We start from the raw sequence: 23,104 nt of genomic DNA, 5'->3' as shown, positions 1-23,104 counted from the left end.
GACTGATATTTTCGGTGGCATGGGCTTGCTTTTGTTCTCGGTTACATTTACAAAGGGTTTAGCATGTAAGAATCAGACATGAGGCACAGCAATGCAACTATTCATGAGTGTCGACTTTAGTTTGTCCTTGGAGATAGTGTGCACGTGCATAAATACTAAATTTTAAAAAAGGAAGTAAAGGATCACAAATCTATCACAATTCATAGACTACAGTAAAATACGTGTCCTTGAAAATGTATCTCTTTCTGTGTAACTTCTGTTAGAAAACGTGGGGGGGGTCTGACTGTCTGCTTTCCTTTGAAAACTGCCTAGCAAAATCCACCACAGGTAAATTTAAATCTTATGATGCTTGTGTTAGTATAGCCATCTGTCTACTTTGGGCCATCTAAATTAGCTTTCTAAGAAATTATATTAAGGTCAAATATTCTCATTTATTTTTATCCTTCTTTCCTATGGAATGAAAGCTCATGAGGTCAACATGCACTTGTGTACACACACTCGCATTGTTGCTTCATCTCCCTTCATAGAATCATAGAATGGCTTGGCTTGGAAAGGACTCCAGTGGTCATCAAGTTCCACCCCCCCTGCCACAGGCAGGGCCACCAACCTCCAGATCTGGTACTGCTCCCTTCGGTGGCTTCTTTACCTGTTGGGGATTTTTGTCACATCTTCTGGCAAAGCAGAGATCTCTGAAGTCAGAGCCCACACATTTTGTGAAAACAGGTGTAAGTGGGAGCACCTAGACATGTCCTGACAAAGGGAAAGGTTGCAGCATGAAATAATCCTAAATCTTATTAGTTGCGTGTGAATCCTAGGAATGGGAAAAGATAGGCTTTTCACAAACGGTCCAGCTGTGGGAAAAGTTTCCTTCAAAGCTTTCGCCTTTCTAGACACAGAAGTCAACCAACCAAGAGATGCAAATCCGTGGGAGATGAGGCTTCATTAATTCTGTTGTTTGTGGGACTGCTTGTTGTGTAAATATGTTAATAATAGTAATAATATTTGCAACACGAATGTCTCCATGTAATCTCCTGTTGTGTATTCCATGTAAAAACATGTAGGGATATTCTTGTGGAAATGCTAATTTTCAACGACATTTTGACAGTGAACACAAAGTTAGTTGAAATGCCTGCAGAGCTTCTCCTCCCCCACTCAGGGTATATGGAGCAGTTGCTCCCCTCCCTTTCAAGCTGCAGGTACAGTGAGCGCCTTCCAGCCACGTTCTGCATGTGGTTCCAACTGCACATGGCCAGAACTGCTGGAGCGCTTTATGGGGAGGATTCAGTGTGGTTGCTGGGCTCCAGGGGAGTTCACTGGGAAGAACAATATCTCTACAGTACGCTTACTGAATATGGAAATAATAATTATTAAGCTAACCAACAAGAAATGTATTCTTAATAAAATGTGTGGGTAGTTTTTTCTTCAGTGTAATCATATGACTGTATAATACAAAAATTGCTTTGAGAGCGGGTCAAAGATTACATGTAGCAAAGACTGCTGTGATTGGTTATGAACAAGTGAAAATACAGTAAACTTTTGACCCGGCAGCAGCAAATGGAACTGTGTAAAGCACCTACAGATGGCAGGATTTAACATCTAGTCGGTCTCTCGCCCTTTCACAGCAATTACGATCATATTACAGCGGGCATGGAGGGGAAGTCACTTTGTAACTGTAATACAGTGCGTCTTTGAAAGTTTTGCATATGCAGTTGCATGTTTCATTTTGGTACAGCCATCAATTAGCTTAGTAAAAAGAATTCAACTTCTGTCGTTCTTGTTTGCCTTAATGGTTTCCTGAGCAGTGTGCCAAGTTGGTTTTGAACAAAAAATCATTTGACCGTTCTGAATAATTTTGATAATTCAGACTGCAGGGTATTTATTGCTGAGCCTTAAAGACGTGATGAAGGTTTTATGTGTCCTGCTGCTGCCGTGGGGTTGAAGGGATGAGGAAGTGTGACTTCAGAGAGACCTGGGAAATGGCACTACCAATAATCCCATTTGGTTCCTGGGTTCTTTTTGATGCATGCATTTTTCCAGTTGACTTTTGAACAGCAAGATCAACAGATTAACTGCATTTATTAGTCTGACAAAAAATATTATGACATCTAGGCCATTTGGCCGGTCTTTGGTTTCATTTGTACCTATGAAATCACAAATGACATCAAGTGAAAGAGTCTTGTGAATGAGAGACTGATTTCCTGTGAACTTTGTCAGTCAACAAAGTCAGAAGCCCTGTTGCACTGCTGGCACAGAGCAATGGTTGTGAAGCCTTCTGAGCGTATTCCATATAACCCAGGGCCTATCAGGGAACTGGCTGAAGCAGAGGATCTTTGTCTGTGTGTGCACTTCTCCCATGTTTGCCTTGGTTGTCACACTTTGACATGCTGGCAGTCAGAGAAACAAGTCTACTTCTAGAAGGTGTACTGCCTTGTGTTTGTGATGCGGCCACTATCTCCCTTCCCATCTCTTTGCTTTGCCCGCTGGCTTATAATCTGATGCATATGCCAGATGTGGAGGGGTGCAGCGGGAGCACTCCGAGCTTTCAGACCATTCCATGGAGGGAGTTATTTTATTATAACTGTGGTTCACAAAAATTTGCCGTTGGTTTTCCAGGATGACTTTTACGGAGAGTGGAAATTGCAAGCATATGGTAGTAAGATAAATAAGATACTGAAAAATGTTGTTTTGAAGGAAGGAAGAATTTTGAAATACTGATAAAATAAAGGTGTTTTTTCTTTTTCTTTTTTTTTTTTTTTCATGTTGAAGCTTGCACTTTACATTGACTGCTGGGTTTAATTCCATTTGTTTTTGGAGACAAATGTATTCACTTTAGCCATGCCTGTACCTGCAGCAAAGAGCTGCTGCTGAAAGCTTTAAGGCACTTAAATGGCTCAGTGACTGTTACCACATGAGTTTGATTGATTTGGTCACACAAGATTTTGAAACTTTCCAGTTTGTTAAAATACAGTGAAATGAAAACTACTCGTCTTGAATGCCAAGCAACATACCTTATTGTCAACTCATTCCCTCTACTGATATTTAATTCTCTCTCCAATAACAAACAAACAATAACAACAAAAAAACACTGAAACAAACTTGGTTGTTTGAAAATACAGCCTATCCATCCTTCACTTGTACTGGTGAGCAGAAATCTGGTGGCAGAGAGCTGGCCTCCATAGGAACTCATGAGTTGGCAGTGACCCAACAGACCTCGTTAAAGCCTGATTGAGTAATCTTGATCTTCAAGGTAGGAGCATAATCCTTCAACGTCAAGGGCTTGCCTCTGTTGTGGCCATGACTTGCATGGATTTGCTGTTTGCGTGGCAGCTACTCCACCTGAAAATAGCGACTGTTGTTGCCACATTTCTACCTTGTAAGGGCCAACTTCAGGTAGATGTTCTGAATTTGTTCTGCTTTGGGGATGTAGAATAGAAAAACAGCTTGGTAGGGAAAGAATGTTCTTTAATGTGTGGAGTGGAAGGGAAAATTAGTAAGATGGATTTCATACTTGAGAAGGAAAGTTTTCTACTTACGTTCTTTCATGATCTTTTTGAAGTATAATAAGGAAGGTTCCAAAATGTTATTATTGAAACTTTATTGAAATATTATGGGGCTATTTCTGTAGTTTCAGTGATTAAAATAGAACTCTAAGTGAAGGACATGTACACGCGTACTATTTTATGAATAATAGACTAACTAGTTACATATTGCAGGAACTGAAATGTCTCCAACAATTCTATCTACTTAATAATTATGCTATATACTTGTATAAAATAGAAAACACGTTGACTATTCTGAGGGATGTATTAAATATCAAGTTATGCATACTTCATAGCGCCTGCATTTTTCTCTTTTTCTATAATAATTTCTGGAAATAAAATAGTTAAAATGACACTTCCAGTATCACTTAAAGCTGCCTAGGAAGGTTTCCATTATAAACTGAACAAAAAGTTTTTACTACTCTTTGGTAAGTAGGTGAAACTCCTATGCCATGACCAAACAATGCCATGTTAGCATAGTTTCCCTTCAGTGTTATCCAAATACCTAATGTAGTTTTCCTTTATTCTCCCTCTGAAAAAGCAACAGACAATAGCTATCACCTTCCATACAGATACAGTAACGCATTGTGTGCTTGTCTCTTAACTTTCCTCCTATTCTGCTCCCGAAAGATAACTTCCCTGGCCTGGTGGAATTCTTTCCTTATCATCCTGTGTGGAAGCATAATTTAACTGGGTCATTGCATTCCTTGTCTAATTCAGGTGTCAAAGTCGTGTTGCAAAAGGGCACCATTACTGCTGCACCAGTAATATTTAGGTCACTACAAGTGAATTATTGTCACAAGCATATTCTAGATATTGAGAGGTTTTTAAACTGTCATTAAACCATTGGAAAATCATGACAAATAAATTAGCATATAGATGTTATTTGTGTGCTGCACGCTGAGCTAAACGTTGGCTGTGGAACTTCACAATAAAAGTAGTAATTTGCCATTTAAATCTAGTTAAAAGAGCTTTTATTCCTGATAGATTTAATTTACTAGGGAGTAGTAAATAGACAAGGTGCAGAGGTAAACCTCTTTTCACAGCACCAAAATTAAGGTAAAATTCTACAAGAATGAAGCTGCTGAATTTGGCTCTCTTCATTTGTAAACTGGGTAGAAATGCAGTAGAGCCTTGTCCTGAGGTGAGGGATCTGATGAGAGATTTCTCTTCAACCAGCTGCCCATGCAGGCTGGAGGGACACAAGCTTTGGACAACGCATGTGATGTGGCAAACATCTGTAACATGAAAAAAAGGATAATTTGACCCTTATTTTCTGTGTAAATGCGAATTAGCTTGATGCTAGTCTTCAGCAGAAGAGTGTGCTTTCTGGGGTCCGTGTCAGCTCAGGTGACTATTTTGACCTCGTGAGTCAATCCCGAGCACAGCCAGGGCAATATTAGCGTGCAGATTAGTGAAAGCTCATTGGCGAAAGCAGAGGCAGTGCCCATGTTTGCAGACGTGACCACTTAAAGCTAATAAGATTATAATAATTTACATAGTATCTACTTAAGCACAGGTGGTGAAAGTAGTAGTGATGGGCGGAAAAAAAGGTAAGGAGCTTACATACAGAGAGATATGGGGAGAACTGTGTGAAACATGCCTGGCACGGCATGGGTGGCTGCTCTTGCGCAGGGACTGCATGTGGCTCTGTCCTTGATGCTGATATCCCTGCTTACACTTCAGCTGTATGGGAATCAAAGACCAAACTCTGCTGAGAAGCATTACTCACCTGTTCAGTACATTTCACTTTTTTTTGTAAGCAGGTGTAAATACCAAGACTTTTAACAGCTTCTCGTAAAAACCCACACAGGAATTTTTGATGACATATGCATGTTTCATTTTACTGTCTGCAGGACTCCATTTGCACAGAGGAACACATACCACTCAGTCTTCAGAACAACGTTATGCTTTGAAATCTTAAAACTTTCTCTAAAACATCATCAGATTGCTTTGTTGTGGATGACTTGGTCAGAAAATAGCAGCTACCTCCCTGCCCACTTTGCATTTTGATACCCAAGTTCAGCTGGGAGAAGCTAGGAAAAAAAGAGAGGGATTTAAAATGATTTCCCTTTCATTAATCCCAGGAAAACGCTGGCAAATCTTGTCTTTTCTTAATGCTTGGACTATATCTTTTAAGTTCATTTCATTCCTGTAGTACAGACAAGAACTTCTTTGTTGTTTCAGAATGATACTTCGGTTTGCAATCGCCACGTTTTGGGTTTACCTCATTTTAGCACATGCAGAGGAAGGAGTGTGTGTGGTTTGAGATTTGAGATTTGTTTTCTTCCTTCCCTTTTTTTTTCTTTTTTTTTTCCCCCCTTTTTAAAAACTTGTTTATTATGAAGGGCGCATTCCAGTGTTGTGTTAGTTGACTCTAGCTTTGGGATGTTTTTATGGAATAATGGTTTATTACGAATTGTTACATGTCGGTGGTAATAATAGTGGCAATGTTTTTGTTTTTTCCCTGTAAAATATAAATCTTTGGCTTGCTTAAATATCGTGCTATTTCAACAGAGTTAAGTTGTCCTTTGTGGCAGATCAGTATATGTTCTTTCTTCAGGGAAAGAAAAAGAAACAAACGAAAGGAAAACAAAAGCACAACCTCACTTTTGTTATCTCTCTTGGCTAACGCTTTTGGACCTTGGGTCCTACTGCTCCTGCGCTTCAGAGGGCAGCACAACAGATTAATTTGTGCATGTTGTATGCTCTTAAGTCCTCAGCAGTCTGATACAACATCAAGGCTCCACCCTGAAAAATCAGGAGCGGTCTGATCCAATGCCAACAAAGCATTTGTGCATAATCTTTGCAGTTAAGGACATGAGTAGAGCCTTTGACTTAACATTAGGTAAGACAGTTAAGAGAATTGCAAGATTAAATGTTTAATCCAAACCATTACAACTGTGATTTAAACTAACAAACTAAACTGTCTTATCTTCCTACAGTGGTATAGTCCTATAAATATTCTCAGATGTAAGGACTAGTTTCAGGGCTGCAGTTAAACAGTTTTTTTACAGAGCATTTCTTGCATGTTTATTTTTGGTTTAAATTTCTTTTTCTTCACACTAACATTAACATTAGGAAAACCACTACTTTTTTAGCTCATGAAAGTGTAAAAGAATATCTTCGATTTCTTAGAATATTTGGTGGGCCTCAATTCTGTTTTAAATAACTTTGGTCCTTGCAGCATACCTTCTTCTGGTAGTTTTTCGTAGTTGGAATCAATATTTCTGAAGTAAATTATTTTCAGGTTGAAGTGTTCACAAGGTGCGATTAAATCTGTATCAGAAAATAATCTGCTGAAATACCTGTCAGTATCATTCATGTATTAGTATACCACAACTACTTTTTTCAATTGCAGACTGGTCTCTGATGTGGTCTCCAAGAAATTGGTGCTGTGGAAGAGTGACAAATCTGTGTATCCCTGTTGAGGAGATGCTGATAGCTTTGCTCATGGAAGCAGTGCTCTTTCCCAGCACCATTTTCCTGGAGACAGTCCTTTCTTGTTTTTCCTCTTGGGTATGTTTAGACTTATAAATTTCTCACATAGCTAACATCCACTATGCATTCTCATGGGTATTGTTGAAGTTGGAGGGAGTATCTGGCTGTTTTCAGAGTGTTGCTGTAAGCTGCAACCTGAGTAAAAAGGCAGCATGCCCGATGTTACTCACCTACGTACACCTGGCTCACAGAATGACCTTGAGTAGGTCATTTCATTTCTCTGTTCATCCTATGATCTATAAACTAGAGGTAATAAAACATATATTCACCTTTGCAAAAGCTCTTTGAAATCCATGGGTAAAAAGTATCCCATAAGGTCAAAATATGAATTATTTATTGCTACATGACATGCACAGCATGCAGACTGTAGGGTTATAGAAATCCTGTCTGTTCTTTTTTCCCCCGAGAATAGAAGTCATACCTTCAGAACTCCACTTAGAGAAGAAGTATTCGTTATATGAAACCTAATATAATCTTTGTGTGTATGTGATAGTATTGAAACTTTGGTATCTCCAAGGAATTGCTTTCAAGTGTTAGTACCCAGCTTACTCTGATAAGTGCAAATGCAGTTTTCAAAATAATAAACACTTCAAAAACTGAAGTACAAACAAAATAAGATCAGAAAAATAGTCAAAGGTTGGGGGAATACTGGATTTTGAATTTCATGAGTTCAGAACCATGGTAGGCTTACTACAAGGTGAAGGATCACTTACTTCCAGTTGATTACTAATACTAGTAGCCATTATCCTTCAATATTTGAAATGCTGGATGTATGGTTTGAAATAAACTGATATTTATAGTATGATTCCTAGGGTTCATTGTAGGTCCTGCATGTCATCAAAATGTGGAAGGGGAAAAATGTTGCAATCTTACTGTTTATATTATTCTATTCATTTAGGTATGTGTTAATCAAGATCTTATATTTTTATATATACACACAGATCTACACACACATGCACACACATATATATAACATACTGAAAGCAAGACTAAGTGTGTTCCAAGGGACTTTGTACTTGTGTGAACAACTTCAACTCTACCTGGAAATTAGTGGGCAACCAGCAAGGTTTTGAAGGACACTGTTGTACGTGTTCCTGCTGATATATGCTACTTTATAATTGAGTTTCTCTTCTGTGTATCAGTTTTGGCTTCAGGGTGAGTTTAAGGAATGGTCTTCAGCAGAGCATGCTTCTAAGTTATCTAGCATCGAGATCCATGACATTAGCATAAATTTAAAGGGCTTGGCCTTTAATCCAAGTCCAAATATTAACTCAGAACAATATCCAACTAAATCCAAATAAGCCTTTAAATATTTGGGAAAGGACCAGGCTTTCTAATACTGACAATAGAGGCAAGAGAGTTCTTGCACAAATTTTAGATCTCTCCTAAGGATAACAGACTCCTGGGTATTCTCTAGTGCACTACTGGATGAAGTGCAGCTTTACACCTGAAGTCACATCCAGTCCAAAAGATTGTTGGGAGATGTTACTAGAAAAAAAAACTGTGATGGAGGAGGGAAGCACTGCTATGCCAAGTAAGAGATTTTTGAGGGGAAAAAAAAATCAAAGAGAAATTACTTCTACATGACTTAATATAGCTGATTTAGAAGAGTATACTTTTAGACCATGGTAAATTGTTTGATTAACTGCAGTCATCTGCTCTGAAATATTTCCCTTCATGCTCCCTTCCATCTTGGCCCTCTTCCGTTGTGCTTTAGGCATCATTTTGGTTGTTCTTTGCATTTACTTGATACTTTCATCTAGCACTCTTCTCAGCTGTAGAGCTTGAGGACTTCGCTCGTTCAGTTTTTACTTATCTGCCCACTGCTCTGGCTCTGAGAGTGGCTGAGATGCTGCAGGATATATATTAATAAAGGTAATTTGTATGTATTTATATAAAGATATTAAGCGAGTGCAATATATTAAAGATGGCAGGGATCCTATGTCATGGAAGCTTTCTCAATGCCTAAAACATAAAAATGGATACTTTATCACTTCCTCTTCTTTCTCCTGTCTTTCTCAATAATCCTCATTGTAAATACAAACATTAACATCAGTGTTATGTAGTAGTAACCAGCTCGACCTTCCCTTTGCTGTTTTTCCTCCTTGTATTATAAAATATCTAAACTCTGGGAATGATATTGCCATCACAGAAGCTGTTTTTTTCTTTCTTTCTTTCTTTTTTTTTTAAACCCTGCTTTAGTGGAAGAGAAGAAAAACATCGTATCTAGGAGCTGCAATCATGAGTTTGCCAGGCTTTCTAAAACTGAGGCCCTTTAACTGACACTGTTACTTAATTCCCAGTGCATCACTCATTGCTTCCACTGGAGGCTCTCCCTTCTTGCTACCATCAAAAAGTGTTATCACATTTATACCTTCTCAGTGCCATCTAGTCTAAGTCTCTTTATAGCTAGCATATTCAGAATTATGTTGAATCCGAAGTCTTCAGGAAGGTGATTTCAGAAATTGTTGTTCTCTTGGCTAATAGGTGGTATAGGTTTGCTACCTACTGGATTCTTTCCAAAGTGGTGGTGTTTGTTTGTGGTGGTGGTGATGTGGTACAGATAGTTGTTTTATCCATCTATCTGTATATTTCTTTTGCTTGGAATATCTTTGCTTAGTAATCTGTAAGTGCTTACATTTCTGGAGAGTCATCACTGTGTGTTGTACTCACTCTTGTGTAAGATTTAAAAATGAAAAGGCTTTGAAAAAAAAATGCCTATTTCAAGAAAATAAAAAAAAGAAGGCCTTCAGCTGCCCTGTAAAACCTTAACTGTATTTAAATTTTCTTTCAGTGGTAACATCAGCATGTCAAACATATTAACCAAGAGAATTACTCCAGCTGGAGAACAAGACTCCCTTTGCTATTTGTTAACGGCTTTAGTTCATTTAAACTATATTCTGTCCACCCATTAGCCTTTCATCTGAGAGAACAAATGACCATTCATGAATTTTGGTTTTGTCAAGCTAAGTTGGAAGCCATTTTGAAAACTTGACTGGCTGTCAGAGCATCTTTGTTGATCCCCCAAAACAATAGCATCCCAAACCACAATTCCTGTTGTGCACAGTCTGGAGAAAACCAGTCCTTTGGACACAGAGGATTGCAGCATCCTCTGAGTCAGTTGATCCGACTCTGTGAGGAATGCTGAATTGCACTTGGTGAGGGCAGCAGTCGTCCTCTTGATGTTGGATGTGGCCCTGCATGACATCCTGCTCCTCCAGAGGAGGTAGCGTGGAAGCACAGAACGCCTCAGTTGCTTTGATTATATGTTGGCTTCTGGTTGAAAATATGGCTTTTGAAACATATAAATGACTTTACATCCCAATTATTTTAGAGATCATCTCTGTCCTTCTTCGCTGTACTGCTGTTAAAACTGCCAGCAAAATCTTCTCGAGGCCTTTTTGTCTTGAAATGTTGCGTATCCCACCTATTTTCTGTGTAATAGTGGCCAAGAACAGATTGCCCAGAGAAGCTGTAGGTGCCCCATCCCTGGAGGTATTCAAGGCCAGGTTGGATGGAGCCCTGGGCAACCTGCTGTAGTGGGTGGCAACCCTGCCCGCAGCAACCCTGCCCACAGCAGAGAAGTTGGAACTAGATTATCTTTAAGGTCTCTTCCAACCCAAGCCATTCTATGATAAGATGGAAGAAAGGATCTCTTGGTTGGTCTCCTGTCAAAGGGATACTCTGATAATTCAAGACAAATGACTTATATGATAGTATTTATTGTTTCATGATTAACTTGAACCTTGAAAAGATGAGGTTTTAATAACCTAATATTTTTGAAAACAAATAACTCATAAAATTATTATTAAGAATGATCTGTGAGATTTTAATAGTCCTGTGAATTGTGACGTATAATGTAACACTGATGTGTATGTGTAGAAGTTATCAGAATGTTACAGTATTATCTACACGTTCGAAATATATCAGATGAAAATGACTGAGCTGTATGCTGTTTCTGAGCCTTTTCCTTCTGTCATACATATGTACATCCTCTGCAGTCCATTTTAAGGAAAACAGAGGAAACAAGTTGAGAACTATCTTTCCATTTTTACAGTTCATTGTGTTGAACTTTTCTCTTAGAGTTAGCAATAGACCCAAGTCCTGACATGCTTCCTCTCTTATCATAGACTTAAATATTCAACTATAAGCACTGGGGGTTATTGAGGTTGTGTAACATTTTTGTTCAGAATTAGGTCTCTGTTAGACTTCTGTGTCTCATTTCTACTGTGAATAATTATTTGTATACCTACATTTTGTCCTTAATAAAATGATTATTATCTTTCTTTAGACATATTTGTTAATACTGACACTAATAGAAAACCTGCACTGTTGTGAGAGAGAAGTCATGCTTCACTGTTGAACACATAACTGTCATGGCTTTCAATATTCCTGAATATCCTACATCAGTGATTGCTGTTAAATTAGCGTAAGGTTGGGGTTTTTTCCTCTTTTACTCTCATAATTTGTAAAAGTTGAAGATCTTGAATTTTCATAATATTTCAGTTAAATTTCAATTTTGTCACCTCAGCCTCAGCCATTTAGACATTGTCCTAAAGTTGATTTTATTCCATATTAGATTTAATTATTTGTTTGCCATTCAGATAAATTCCAACTACTGATACTTCTCCTTTCACTTTTGTTTTACTCATTGGGCTGCAGTCTCTGGCTCTTGGTTCTCTCATCAAATACTGTTATCTGTGTCAGTAACTTTTAGGAATATTTGTGTTTGGGTTCAGTCAAACTGGTGTCTCCCTCTTCCCACTATTCTGTTGATACCAAGAGAAGTTATCACCAGAACCGTTAAACTTTTAATAGAAAAGCTATCTTTCTTTTGTTTCTCTTCTCTGCCATTCTGTATCATCCACTGATGTTCTAGGTACTTAGAAATCTGGCTTTATACCAAAATTTGGCACGGCCCTGTTCTAGCAACACAACTGTTACTGTGTACTGAATTCCAGATGATTAAGGCAAGAGGTCAGTCCTCAGTGTTTACTGTTCTTCACTGTTTGCTTTTCATCATTTGTACTGACATAGCACTTTCTGACATGTTTGTAAGGTTTAGCTTGAATGGATGATGAAGCTTTGAATTATCTCATGATTTATTCCTAAATTTGCAATAAGCAGCTGTCCCAGTGTTCCAGTTTCTTACATGTGAGGCCAGTTATTCTGGAAATCTCCCTTCTTTGATGAGATCCCTTAGAGGGACATGAAAGCCCAGAATTCTGGGGTCTGCAAGATACAGTCTTTCTGTGTTTCCTTCTTGCCACTTACAGGAACTGGCTGCCCAAATGCACAGCAATGTCTTCATGCCTCTGGTGGCTAGAAAAGGACTGCTGAGCAGAAACAGGACAGAAGATTTTTTGTCTTAGTGGGAAATGTTAGCTTTCTCTTTGGAGAGAAGTCTAGGCACAGAGACCCACATATTCATCACTAGGCATGGTAGAGTAATTTGCTGTATCTTGAACTAAAGGTAGAGGTCTCACTTGCATTAAACACAACAGCAACTTTCTATTTCAAGGGAAACCACAGGCAGTATATCAAGTCTTGCTGAGTTCACACAGCATTGCTTTTATGGCCAGGTGGAGTGTTATGCTGTGCTGCCCTGTCTGGTTAGCAGAGACCGTAACATTTCACCAAATGACTTCTTCCTTAATCCGCTCCTTGATTGAGCCATAGGATGTCATTTAGAGATGGATTTGTCTCCAGCTGAAGCTACATTACAGAAAACATACCTTATCCTTGGATGAAATATAATGATTTTGTTCCCCTATTAAAAGTAAACATTTGTGAGTATGACTATCGTGTAATTTAAATTTGTCTAACTTAAAATTTCACTTATTGAATCTTGCCCTATGTTGGTCTACAGATTTAATGATCCTTTTATTATCAAAAATCTTTCCCCCATAAGTATTTCTGTTCTGTGATGAGGCAACTTTTGATTTCTTGAAATAAAGATATTGAGCTGTGTTTTGAAAATATACTCACTGGAAGTCACATTTTTTAGTGTTGTCATTTCTTTAAAAAAGAAAAATATGGACTTGATAATATAACTTTCTTTCTAAAAAGGGATGATAGGTGTTACTATGCATATAATGTATCATGTTAATACAACCTATTTACTTCTCTTCTGTAGTATTTCCATTCTCGTTCTGGTTTTCTCTTCTTGCTCAGCTTCCTGTGTTGAGTTCCTCTCATGTGTTTTCAGCGTCAGTGGAAGCAATCTGCTGTCTTGAGCTTGCCTCTCTGAGGGCTGAGGCCCAGCGCCATCAGAGAGCAGCCCTCTGCACGTAACCCATGGAGAGCACTGGCCAGAACCTCAAGGCGGAGGATCTGACCCTTTATTAGTTGAGAAGAGGAAAAGCAGGTCCTGAGCCAGGACAGACCATTTCCTTTTTTTTTTTTTAGTCTTTCTTAGGCCTTCTTAAATAAAGGTGAAGTGTTGAAGCAGCAGAGATTAGAAATAAATAAATTAATTAATTTTAAAAAATCCCAACCATTACTCACTCAAAAAGCACAGTAAACAGGAGTCATCACACTTGTATTTAAAAAAAGAAAAAGGTATAATTGCCAATGGACATGTCCATGCAGAACTTAATTGTTTTATATAGTGCCTGGCACATTATTTGCGTTCTCCAGTCAGTTACTGCAAAAACCTGCATGCTGTGGGTGCTGTATGCCCAATTATGAAGTTACGAGAGCTGCGTTTGAAAAGCATAAATGTTTTTGTACTGCCAAGAGAAGTTAATAATATTGTCTGAGTTGTTAAGAGATAAGGAGGTTTCTGCCTTCTGACTGTCCTCATATGGACAGAAGTCAGAAAGTAGTTAGCAGTGTGCTACTGGAGGTATAAGTGCTGCAGATGCTTGTCAGGAATGGCAAGTGCTAAAAATCCCAGTGGAAATGCAATCAATATGATTCCAGCAGGAGTTGGTGGTGTTCATTGTCCCTCAGGAGAAGGTGCAAAGGGCAGAAAAGCTAGATTTTATCTCTCAAACCCTCTTTATTTTAGCACAGCTGGTAAAAGGAAAATCTACTTTGTGTTCAAGTAGTGGTGGATTAGGAGTTCCTGAACTGGTGGAATTTTTATGTTGTTGACATCTAAGTCAAAAGTTTCCGGTTCCAACTTGAAAATCCTAACATTTATGTTAGTGTTCATACAGAGGAATTTTATGATCTGATATTTGAAAGCTGTATGTTTGCTTCTACATTTATGGAAAGTTAACACCTGAAAAATCATTGCACTGTCTTTATTCCTGAGCTGTACTGCACTCACTGTGCTTCCTCCAAGTCAGGCCTCGGCATCTCCGCTTCTCCTTTTCTGTGCTGGTGGAAGTCTTTGCCCTCCCAGCCTTTCTCACAAACAGCACTTGACACAGGCTAGTCAGCTCTCCTAAAAGTCAGTGGCCTCTTGACTTGAATAAAGCCCAGAGTCAGCTCTGTCATCTTTCCAATGCGTGTTCAAGTGTCTTACTCTTCTGCAGTGCAAACAGCTGCTGTCACTGTAACAGCAATGGCTGCACCTCATTTGATGCACTGCGCGAGGACTGAAGGGCTGATGGAGGCGGGACTGGATTGTCTGGGATGAGGCACAGACAGTGAGAGAACAGACTGAAAAGCCTCAGGATGTCTGGGGACTGCTTTGCCAGGCCTTGTCTCAGGTGCAGGTGTGCTGGGCGAATGGCGAGCAGTAGGCCTGGCCCTGTCATTTTATGTCCTCATCTTTGCCCAATTCACCCTCTCTTCTGTAGAGAAAAGAAGGGAAGAAAAAGGAAAACAAGCTGAAGAAAACTTTTATATAATACTTGTAATGGAAGCAGTTTTCTCCTGATCAGTTTCAATTATTTTACCATGTTAAAATAGAAACTGTGAATGTTGTAGTGAAGGAACAGCTTTCCTGTGCCTACTGCAAAACCACTTGTATTTGGGCAAACAAAGCACAGTATTAATGAAATATATTTCCCAGTGAAAACTTCAGATGAGCCTCTGCTGCTGTATGAGATATTTGTATTACAGGAAAGATCTGTGGTGCCAGAATTTGTTTTAAAGGTCACCTACTCAGTCCCAAATCATTTGTTGAATTAATTCCTGTGAAACTGTTGAAAAGGAGACACCGATTCTGAGTTTTCCACTGAAAGTGTTTATTCACTGGTTGATAAAACGAAGAGCCTTTCCTCATTCTCACCTGCATGTTTCCTTATTTATACACAGACTGGTGTTTTCTAATAGGAGTATTTTTCACTTGCTTCTCCTTTCTTGTTTTGTCTAGAATCAGTCTGTGTACCACAGTGGCATACTCCCTATTCTCTGTTCATTTTATCTATACTCTGTTGTTCACTAAACAATCTTTTTAGTAACGTCTGTATACTTGTACTTCTTTTAGTCTTTAATTCATACTGCATGGCTATAATAATCCTCTTCTGTTCTCTCCTTTTTATTTACATGTAATTCTTTCCATAATGTGGCCATTACTGTGTTTGGGCTCACCAAATTGTGTTGGCTTTCAATTTTTATTTTAGGTTTCCTGCAGATATTAGCAGTAGAGTTCCTTCCATGGTATCTTGACTGGTATGCTCTCACTTTTTATGTTTTTCTTAGATTATAACTCTCAAGTGAAGTATTTTGTGTATGTCCTTTGGAAAGCTGATTTTGCTTTTAGTGTTTGTCTATAAATAAATTTTCTTGAATATCAAGAACCTGTGTGTAATCTTCACTTTTCCATACATTTTCCAACTGGTTTTTGTTCTGTTGTTACATGTAACTCAAAATAATGTTCATTTTACTTACCTTTTACAGTGCGATACTTTGAGTTATAAAAACATCTTAAGAAAGAGCAGAAAAAAGTAATATTCAGTTTACTGGCACGTGTATATGTTTGGTGAATATAGGGTGTTACATAATCTCCTTACTGAACCATGTTGTTTCTTCCTGGACTTAAGGTCTTTCCCACAAACAATTTCTAAAGTGTAGATGAAGGAAAAGTTGAAAAAAAAAGGATTTATTCCACTGTGGAGAGGGATCTCATTCCATTTCCAGCCTCCTGTGCCCCAGAAAAGTCATCTTTGGTTTGGTCAGTCCTGGAGCAGGGTTTCTTCAGAGCCTTGAGTTGTCCTTAGAGAGAGAAATAAACAAAAAAGATGATGGGCTGAAGCTGAAACTCACAGGATAATTGTTATTTCCTCATGATGTCCACCTTATTCTCCTAGGAGTACAACCACACTCTCCAACACTAACCTTCTCAGTGTTTGGAAAAGCCATAAGTTTATGATCAGTCTTGTATTTAAGGAGAATAATGTGGGAGATGATGGAAGTAGAAGGAGAAAAGAAAATAATTGTTTCCTTATTAAGAACTGAAAAGAGTAGCTGCAAAGCTGCAAACGTTATTTTGTGAGCTTGAAAAATCCTTCAAGATTCCCTATCTAGAGCTTTCTTTAAGAGTTTGCAAAACCCAGCACTGAAATAGCAGGTAAAAGTCTTGTGGTCTGAGCTGTCAGATGCGTCTGTGCATGTGTTTTTGTCTTCTGTGTAGATTATTTGCCTTTTACAAGCAGGAAACCTCATGAGCAGTTGGGTGCAAACCAACCTGAGACCTGGTGCTCTGTCTCAGAAGGGATGGGAAATCGGAAGCTGAAGAAGCTTAGATGGGTTTCCTCATTGGGCAGAGCATAAAGAAATGCTTAAAATGCTTGTCAGGGTACTGAGTTAAAGCAAGATAAATGATGCTAAGTCAAAAAAGAAAAAAAAACTGAAAAAAAAACTGAAAAAAATAGCAACACCCCCCCCCCAAAAAAAAAAAAAGAAAAAAACCCCCCCCCCAAAAAAAAAAAAAAAAAACAAACACATAAAGAGGAAACAGGCTGGAGGTTATATCGTTTGCTATTTGTACTTTTTTGCATTTTTATGAGAGTTCAGTGCTGGGAGGAGTTAAGCCATAGGACGTCGCTAGGAGAAGAGTATTTATTGCAACAGAACTCAAATTACAGGCAAAAGAGTAAATTACAGGGGAAAAGAGTAAATCTAGTATGCCAGATATTTTATATTAAGCATGCTTAATATTCAGTTGAGTCCCATATGACATGTTTATGGCCAGTGTGTGTGCCCCGACAAAGGCGGTGCCTGGAAACATATTCGCTAATTAGTTTTGGTGCAAGAAGTAGAGAGGGCGCGTGCATTCCTCCTTTGCATCAGCGGCCCGATCTGCTTGTCAATGGAGGAGGATATATAAGGATTCCAAGTGTTCCGGGTTCGGGTTTCCTCAGGAGCTGTACCCTGGGAAGCGCAGGTCGGAGGGAGGGAGTTGCTCTGCGATTATCATAAAGCGCTGCTCATGTAGCCTGGCGCCACGTGACTGCAGAAAAGGCATTATCTCAATGAAAAGGAAACTGCTTTTTAGAGCAGCAACAGAACAGAAGCAGGAGGAATTTTCGAGTACTCCACCATGCTGGATTGTCAAAGGGGGATCTCTCTGATCAGCAGTTAGGGAAGGATTAGCGCGGCCAGTTTGTCAGCTGTCATTAGAAGCAGATGACAGAGATGATAAGCTGCTGTGTGCGCACGTCCTCGCTCAGCATGTGCTTTGGTTTACATCGGGACATAACACTGCTTTGGGATAATGGAGAGCTGATATTTTTAAGGCTGTAAATTTTCTGGTAATTGTCTTTTTTTTATTATTATTCTTTGTTGTCTTTTTTTTCTCTTCCGTTTTTAATAAAAAGCAAGCGTGGTGGATGGGGGATTTATGTACGTCTTGATCTGAAGACGCAGAAAAGCTAGTGAGATCTGCCTTGAGCTGCAAGGGCTGGAAGACGACAAGGTGTGTTTCCGAAGTGCCGTGACTTCATTGCCATTGCTGCTCTGTTCCTGCACGTCTGTGTGCTCTGGGTGTGCGTCGGGGCTTTCTGGGTTCCGCTGGGGGTGGGGGTTGTTCTGGGGAGCGGGAGGAACTGCTAATTTCTCCTCAAGCAAGGGAGATAAAGATACTGTTTCTAAGTAGCGAATGTAAAGAAATAACGTAAAATTGATTCTTCAGCGTCTGTAGTTTCCCCCCTTTTTAATGGCTACAGGTGTACTTGTGATTGCATGTGACAGTTTTATGGGTTTATGTGGCTAAATATATCTTAGCACGCAGGAAGTATTTTTGTAAGCAAGTTTTCTGGCGTCCAGAATAATACACAAACCCGTCTGTATTTTCCCACCGTCGAGAGGAGGTGGAGCCCACGAGTGCCTTTTTCATTGCAGTAATTACTATTCAGCATTCAGTAATTTCTATGCACATGAAAAAGTACAGAGGAAGTCAGACTGAGAAATTTTTGCTTTAAAGCTTTCTCTTTCTGACCAAGAGCTTAGGTAGACAAAACACATGGAAACATTAGCAGTTGTTACATAACTTTCTCGGTTCTCTAATCTTTATAGTTTTCTTTACAAGTCTGCAATCCTGCAAACATAATGACATTCAGTTAATCTTCAGACCTCGTATTTATCTCATGGCTGCGCGTGCTGATGTCATTGGCTATCTTGGCAGTATTTACTTTTCTTTTAACCTTGGGAGGGCAACACTTAATATTGCAGACGAATTTAATAATAATATCCCCCGTAAATGTGGTTAGTCTCAGTAAGGGAAGGCTGCCTCCCCTGCCTGGGAAGTTCTTGAAGCTTGTTTGTTTTATTTCCTTGTCGCACACGGCATTAAGCCCAGCATTGTGCTTTGCCTGTGTAGCAGCAACAGTGATCCTGCACCACAAAAAGTGATAAAACGATGTGCATGGGAGTGCTGATTCTGACTTTTGCACAGTTTTGCTCCCTAAGTGAAGGGCCGGCTTGCAAAGCTGTGTAGAACAGGTCATTGCTGCAGTGCTCGGGCAGCCTTCTGAGCGCATGTTTTCCTGGATACGCGCTGCAATAGTGCTGGTGACTTTTAATAATTAATTAAATACATACAGGAAATGCCGTAGTTTATTTTATTGAGGACTTTGAAAAACTCATGCTACTTTGAGATAGGAAAGGGAAGGAAAATATTATGTTTTCCAGAGTAATGGAGCGTGTGTTTGAAGCTACTTTGCTTCATGCTGTGAGGACAGAGACAGAAAGGTAAACAAGCCAGCACTATTTATTTGCTTGTCCTTTCCTCTCTGCTGGGGACGTGAAGTGCAGGACACGGCATGGCGGAGCTCAGGCCCGCGGCCTGCGGAGCCTTTGGGCCGGGCTGTCAGCCTTGTGCCTTCCCCCCAGCAAGTGTGGGGTTTGCAAGGACAATGCGACTTCCCCCAGCCTGCCATGCTGTGCTGTGCTCCTTCATTTCACTGGGGGAGATCTCAGAAGCTAGTGTATGCCAAGGGGCTCTCACTGAAATGGTTGCACCTAGGTTTTACAGAAACACTGGTTTCAATTGCCTGTGCGACTTGATTCTATTTGCCCGATGCCTCTTTGGTCATATTAAGGGGGAAAATTTTGAATAAAACAACTTTTTGTGCAGACTGTCCTTTTTAAATGGCTTTGTTTTTCCACAAAACTCAGAAGTTACAGTATTTGCTTTCATAAGTAATTCTTCAGGTATAGTACACAGTGTATATAGAACATGGATCACTATCTTTGAAACCCAGGGAATTTTATTTTGCCATTTGCCCGCACTTCAAAATTAGGCTAGCACAGTCAAAAAGGTTACATTAGTAATAATCAAAAGATGTTGCTGTCTTCTTTCTTTCCCTTTTTTCCTTTCCTCCAGCTCGTTTGTCATCTCGGTAAGGTAAAATTCTTGTATAAGGAAGGAGGGAATGCAATAGTGCATTACAAAATATACCATGTCATAAGAAGCAACAACGACAGACACTGGTAAATCAGAGCCAGGTGACCACTTCGAAAATGGCATTTCACTCCAGAGGTCTAACCACAATATTTAATAACAGATGCCACGATGAGGTCAGATCACTGGTTATTTTATTGCAGCACCATTTTATTTATTTACGTTAGCAGTGGGGGCAGGGAGGAGGGATGAGGATGTGTGAAAACAGCCTTGATGATCAGAATCTGCTTCATTAATAAATTGAACAAATTTCTTAGTGCACTACAGTAGTCTGGCCCCATCATTAAGAAGATAAAGCTGAGTTGAGGACTGAGGGCGGGTCTGTGAGCCAGGCTGACTGAGCAGAGTGCAGGATGAGAACTGTCAGCTGATGGCTGTGTACCTGCGAGGCCGGCCTGCTGGATTCCTGGTTAGCTTTTCTTGCCCGTTCCTGCTTGACTCCAACAGGCCTGGAAGAGTGCCTGAGTTGAACCACATAAAGTTTTTGGTCTTCAAATGTTACTCCTCACATTCATCATGCACTATGCACGCTGTCCCCAAACAAACTGTAAGACACTGTAGTGCTCTGTTTTCTCATTCCTGATAGCATAGGCTGTTGTGATTAAGCAACGATAATACAGGATGCCAGTAAGTAATTTCTGTTAGAACTCCGTGATAATAAAACTAGTTCTGTTGCTTTTCCTGAAGTTTTTTTTTTTTTTTTTTTGTTCAGTCCAACTAGTTTTAAATGTGTGGTGCTTTTCATTTTGGGGCAGTGCATTGCAGCCTTCTGATCTATTGCTTCTATAAATGCAGTGGGTATTTCTTTCTCACTTTGATTATATTCCAAAATTAAAAATACATGGAATATACACTAGTTCTTTCATAGCAGTTGTGATTCTTCTTTACCATAAATTGTTTCAATGTTAATGCAAATTAATTTCAGTTTATTTTTACAGAGAGAATGAAATGGATGGTGATGAACAACCAGCTTTAATAGTAGAGAACCTTGTTTTCCTTGGGCTGCGGGATGCCAGCACAGTTGTGACAGGCCTGTGGAGTGATTTATGTCCTACAAAAGAGCGAAATAACAGTTTGACATCTTCCTCTAGTAGGCTAGGAGGAAAATCCAAGCTTCACTGCAGTCAGTGATAAAATTCTGATTTATTTCAATTGAGTCATAATATGCCCCCTTAGAACTCTACACTTTTTTCCAAAATGTGATCTCTGATGTTGAAGGAGCTGCAGCAGGCTCAGGGGTTTTGTCTGTAATGCTGGGGAGGCCGAAGGTATGGCTATGGATTAAACAGTAAATGATGCACACTTGAAGATAGGTTTGGAGGGAAGAGGAGAGGTGGAATATCACAGCCATCAGGGCTCTTGACCCTCCAATTGTCAGAAACACAGGGAGGGGGCGTTCTGCAGTTGTCTTGCACTTTTTCCCCAAACTACTACAAGCTTCCATAACAGACAAGCCACTAAGTAAATTTTAGTCTCTTTCATTTGACTCGTGCAGCTGTTCTTATGTAGGTTTTATTTGGACACAAGCTGCATTCCTTTACATGTGCTTGTGGGTATGAAGCTTGCGTCCACAGTGTTTTACTCCTTGACAGCTGACTAACAAAAGCAAATAGGTTTTAATGAGTTATGTTTTCTTAGATGCTTAAAGATGACAGTTAAACTTTTCTCTTCTGTTTTTGTTGGTTGCCATGTTTCACAGAAACAAACAGAAGTGTACAAATGAAGACTGATATAGACATGAAATTTAAAGTCATTAGTATTAGTTATTAGTGATCACAGATCAGTGATTAACTTATGTAGAACATATCCACTTATGGTGTGCAGGCTGCTGTTGGAAGTTAATCTTTTTATCAAGTTCTATTTTTAATCTAGAATTTAATAAATGCTCACAGTACACTTCTATGTGGCTCTGACATCACTTAGTCTGTTAGTTTGGATTTCTGAGCTTAATAACAATGGGCATAGTTAGTGTTCTCAGTGTTCTGACGAGAGTTGAACATACGTCTATGTTAAGAAAAGAAAATGTACTTCTGCGTGTTGGCAGTTGATGCAAGTATATGCACTCAAATACTGCATATGCAATCAACTTAGCATGCACTTCTAAAGTGCATATTAACAAGATTGTTCTTTAAATAATTAGAAAAAAACAGAATTCTGAACTCTTATGCTGCTGCTCCAATATATGTGGAGGATACTGCCATGGGTGGGATTCAGGAAGCATCTGCTGAAGGGAGCTACCTGCCCGTACAGATGCAGGACAGGGTGTAGGGCTGAAGCCAGACTGCTGCTTCCCATGGCAGTGCCACCTGGGACTGCTCCTATCACCAGAGCACCGCCTGGGATCAGGGCTGAGACAAGCAAAGCCACCTTCTGCTGTGAAGGACACTGAGTTTTCTTGCTTTAAATGCATTTCAAAGGCAGAGGCAATGGCTGAGCCAATCACCATACTGGCTGTACTAGGCCTGTAATTTAAAGAAGCAATGCAGAGCTCTGAACCTTGTATGGGCTCCAGTAGCATTGCTCCACTGGCAAAGGGCATCACCTAACCATAGGAGGGCTGAGGTGGGAAGGGACCTCTGGGTCCAAGTGGTTCAATGCTGGCTCAAGCAGGGACATGCAGAGCAGGGGGCCCAGGCTCACGTTCAGACACAAAGTCAAATTTGCCTCGTCGGCAGCTGTTAACATTCCTATGTCTATGACTATTTGTGAAGCTGAGTACAAGAATATATTTGAGTTGAATATGGATGCATTTGACTTTGATCCACTGTTAATTTCATATGTTCTTATACATTGTACAACTAAATACATGCTTATGAGAGCATCTTAATAAATATTTTAGAAAGAAGAGTGTGAGTACATAGATGTACCTTGTAGGAACGCATGGAGTGGGTTATTCATCAATCATGATAACATGAAGATATGTATAACTACTTTAGGGAACATATTTAGCTACGCTTCCTGCCAAGCAGATTTTTTAATGAAATGTTTGGTATTTAGCACCTTGGCATTCAGGCCAAGAATGACCTGAAACTTTAATCATGCTTCCTGGTAGCCAGTGGTGGGGTAGAAGATCAAAGCAAACTCTACTGCTGCAGCTAAGTGCAAGTCAGAGCCATGAGTTTAATTTTTGATTTGGCACAAGATTATGCGTAGATCTGGACTTAGTAAACTGCAGTGAAAATTTCAGTAAGATTATGTATTTTCAGTAAAATAATCCACTGTAGGACTGAAAGAGCATGATTTTGATGACCAAATTAGAGCTATG

At 39.5% G+C, this 23,104-nt stretch overlaps 1 protein-coding gene across 12 annotated transcripts in view; it reads left to right on the top strand.

The window, feature by feature from the left end:
- NCOA2 (nuclear receptor coactivator 2) overlaps positions 1-23,104 on the top strand; it is a 191,503-nt gene that overhangs the window by 79,241 nt on the left and 89,158 nt on the right. For 3 of the 12 annotated variants that reach the window (XM_021385614.1, XM_021385608.1, XM_021385605.1), the window contains one exon: positions 17,756-17,853. The exons of 8 other annotated variants lie outside the window; for them this stretch is intronic. The gene's annotated coding sequence lies outside the window, so the exon portion shown is untranslated. Of the gene's footprint in view, positions 1-17,315; positions 17,690-17,755; positions 17,854-23,104 lie in introns of those variants that run through there. One more of the 12 variants, XM_021385616.1, reaches the window with a different exon arrangement.

The sequence above is a fragment of the Numida meleagris genome, chromosome 2 (assembly GCF_002078875.1).
Source record: "Numida meleagris isolate 19003 breed g44 Domestic line chromosome 2, NumMel1.0, whole genome shotgun sequence".
Classification (NCBI taxonomy): Eukaryota; Metazoa; Chordata; class Aves; order Galliformes; family Numididae; genus Numida; species Numida meleagris.
The sequence above is the reverse complement of the archived record's forward strand: the minus strand, read 5'-3'. Positions and strand labels throughout refer to the sequence as shown.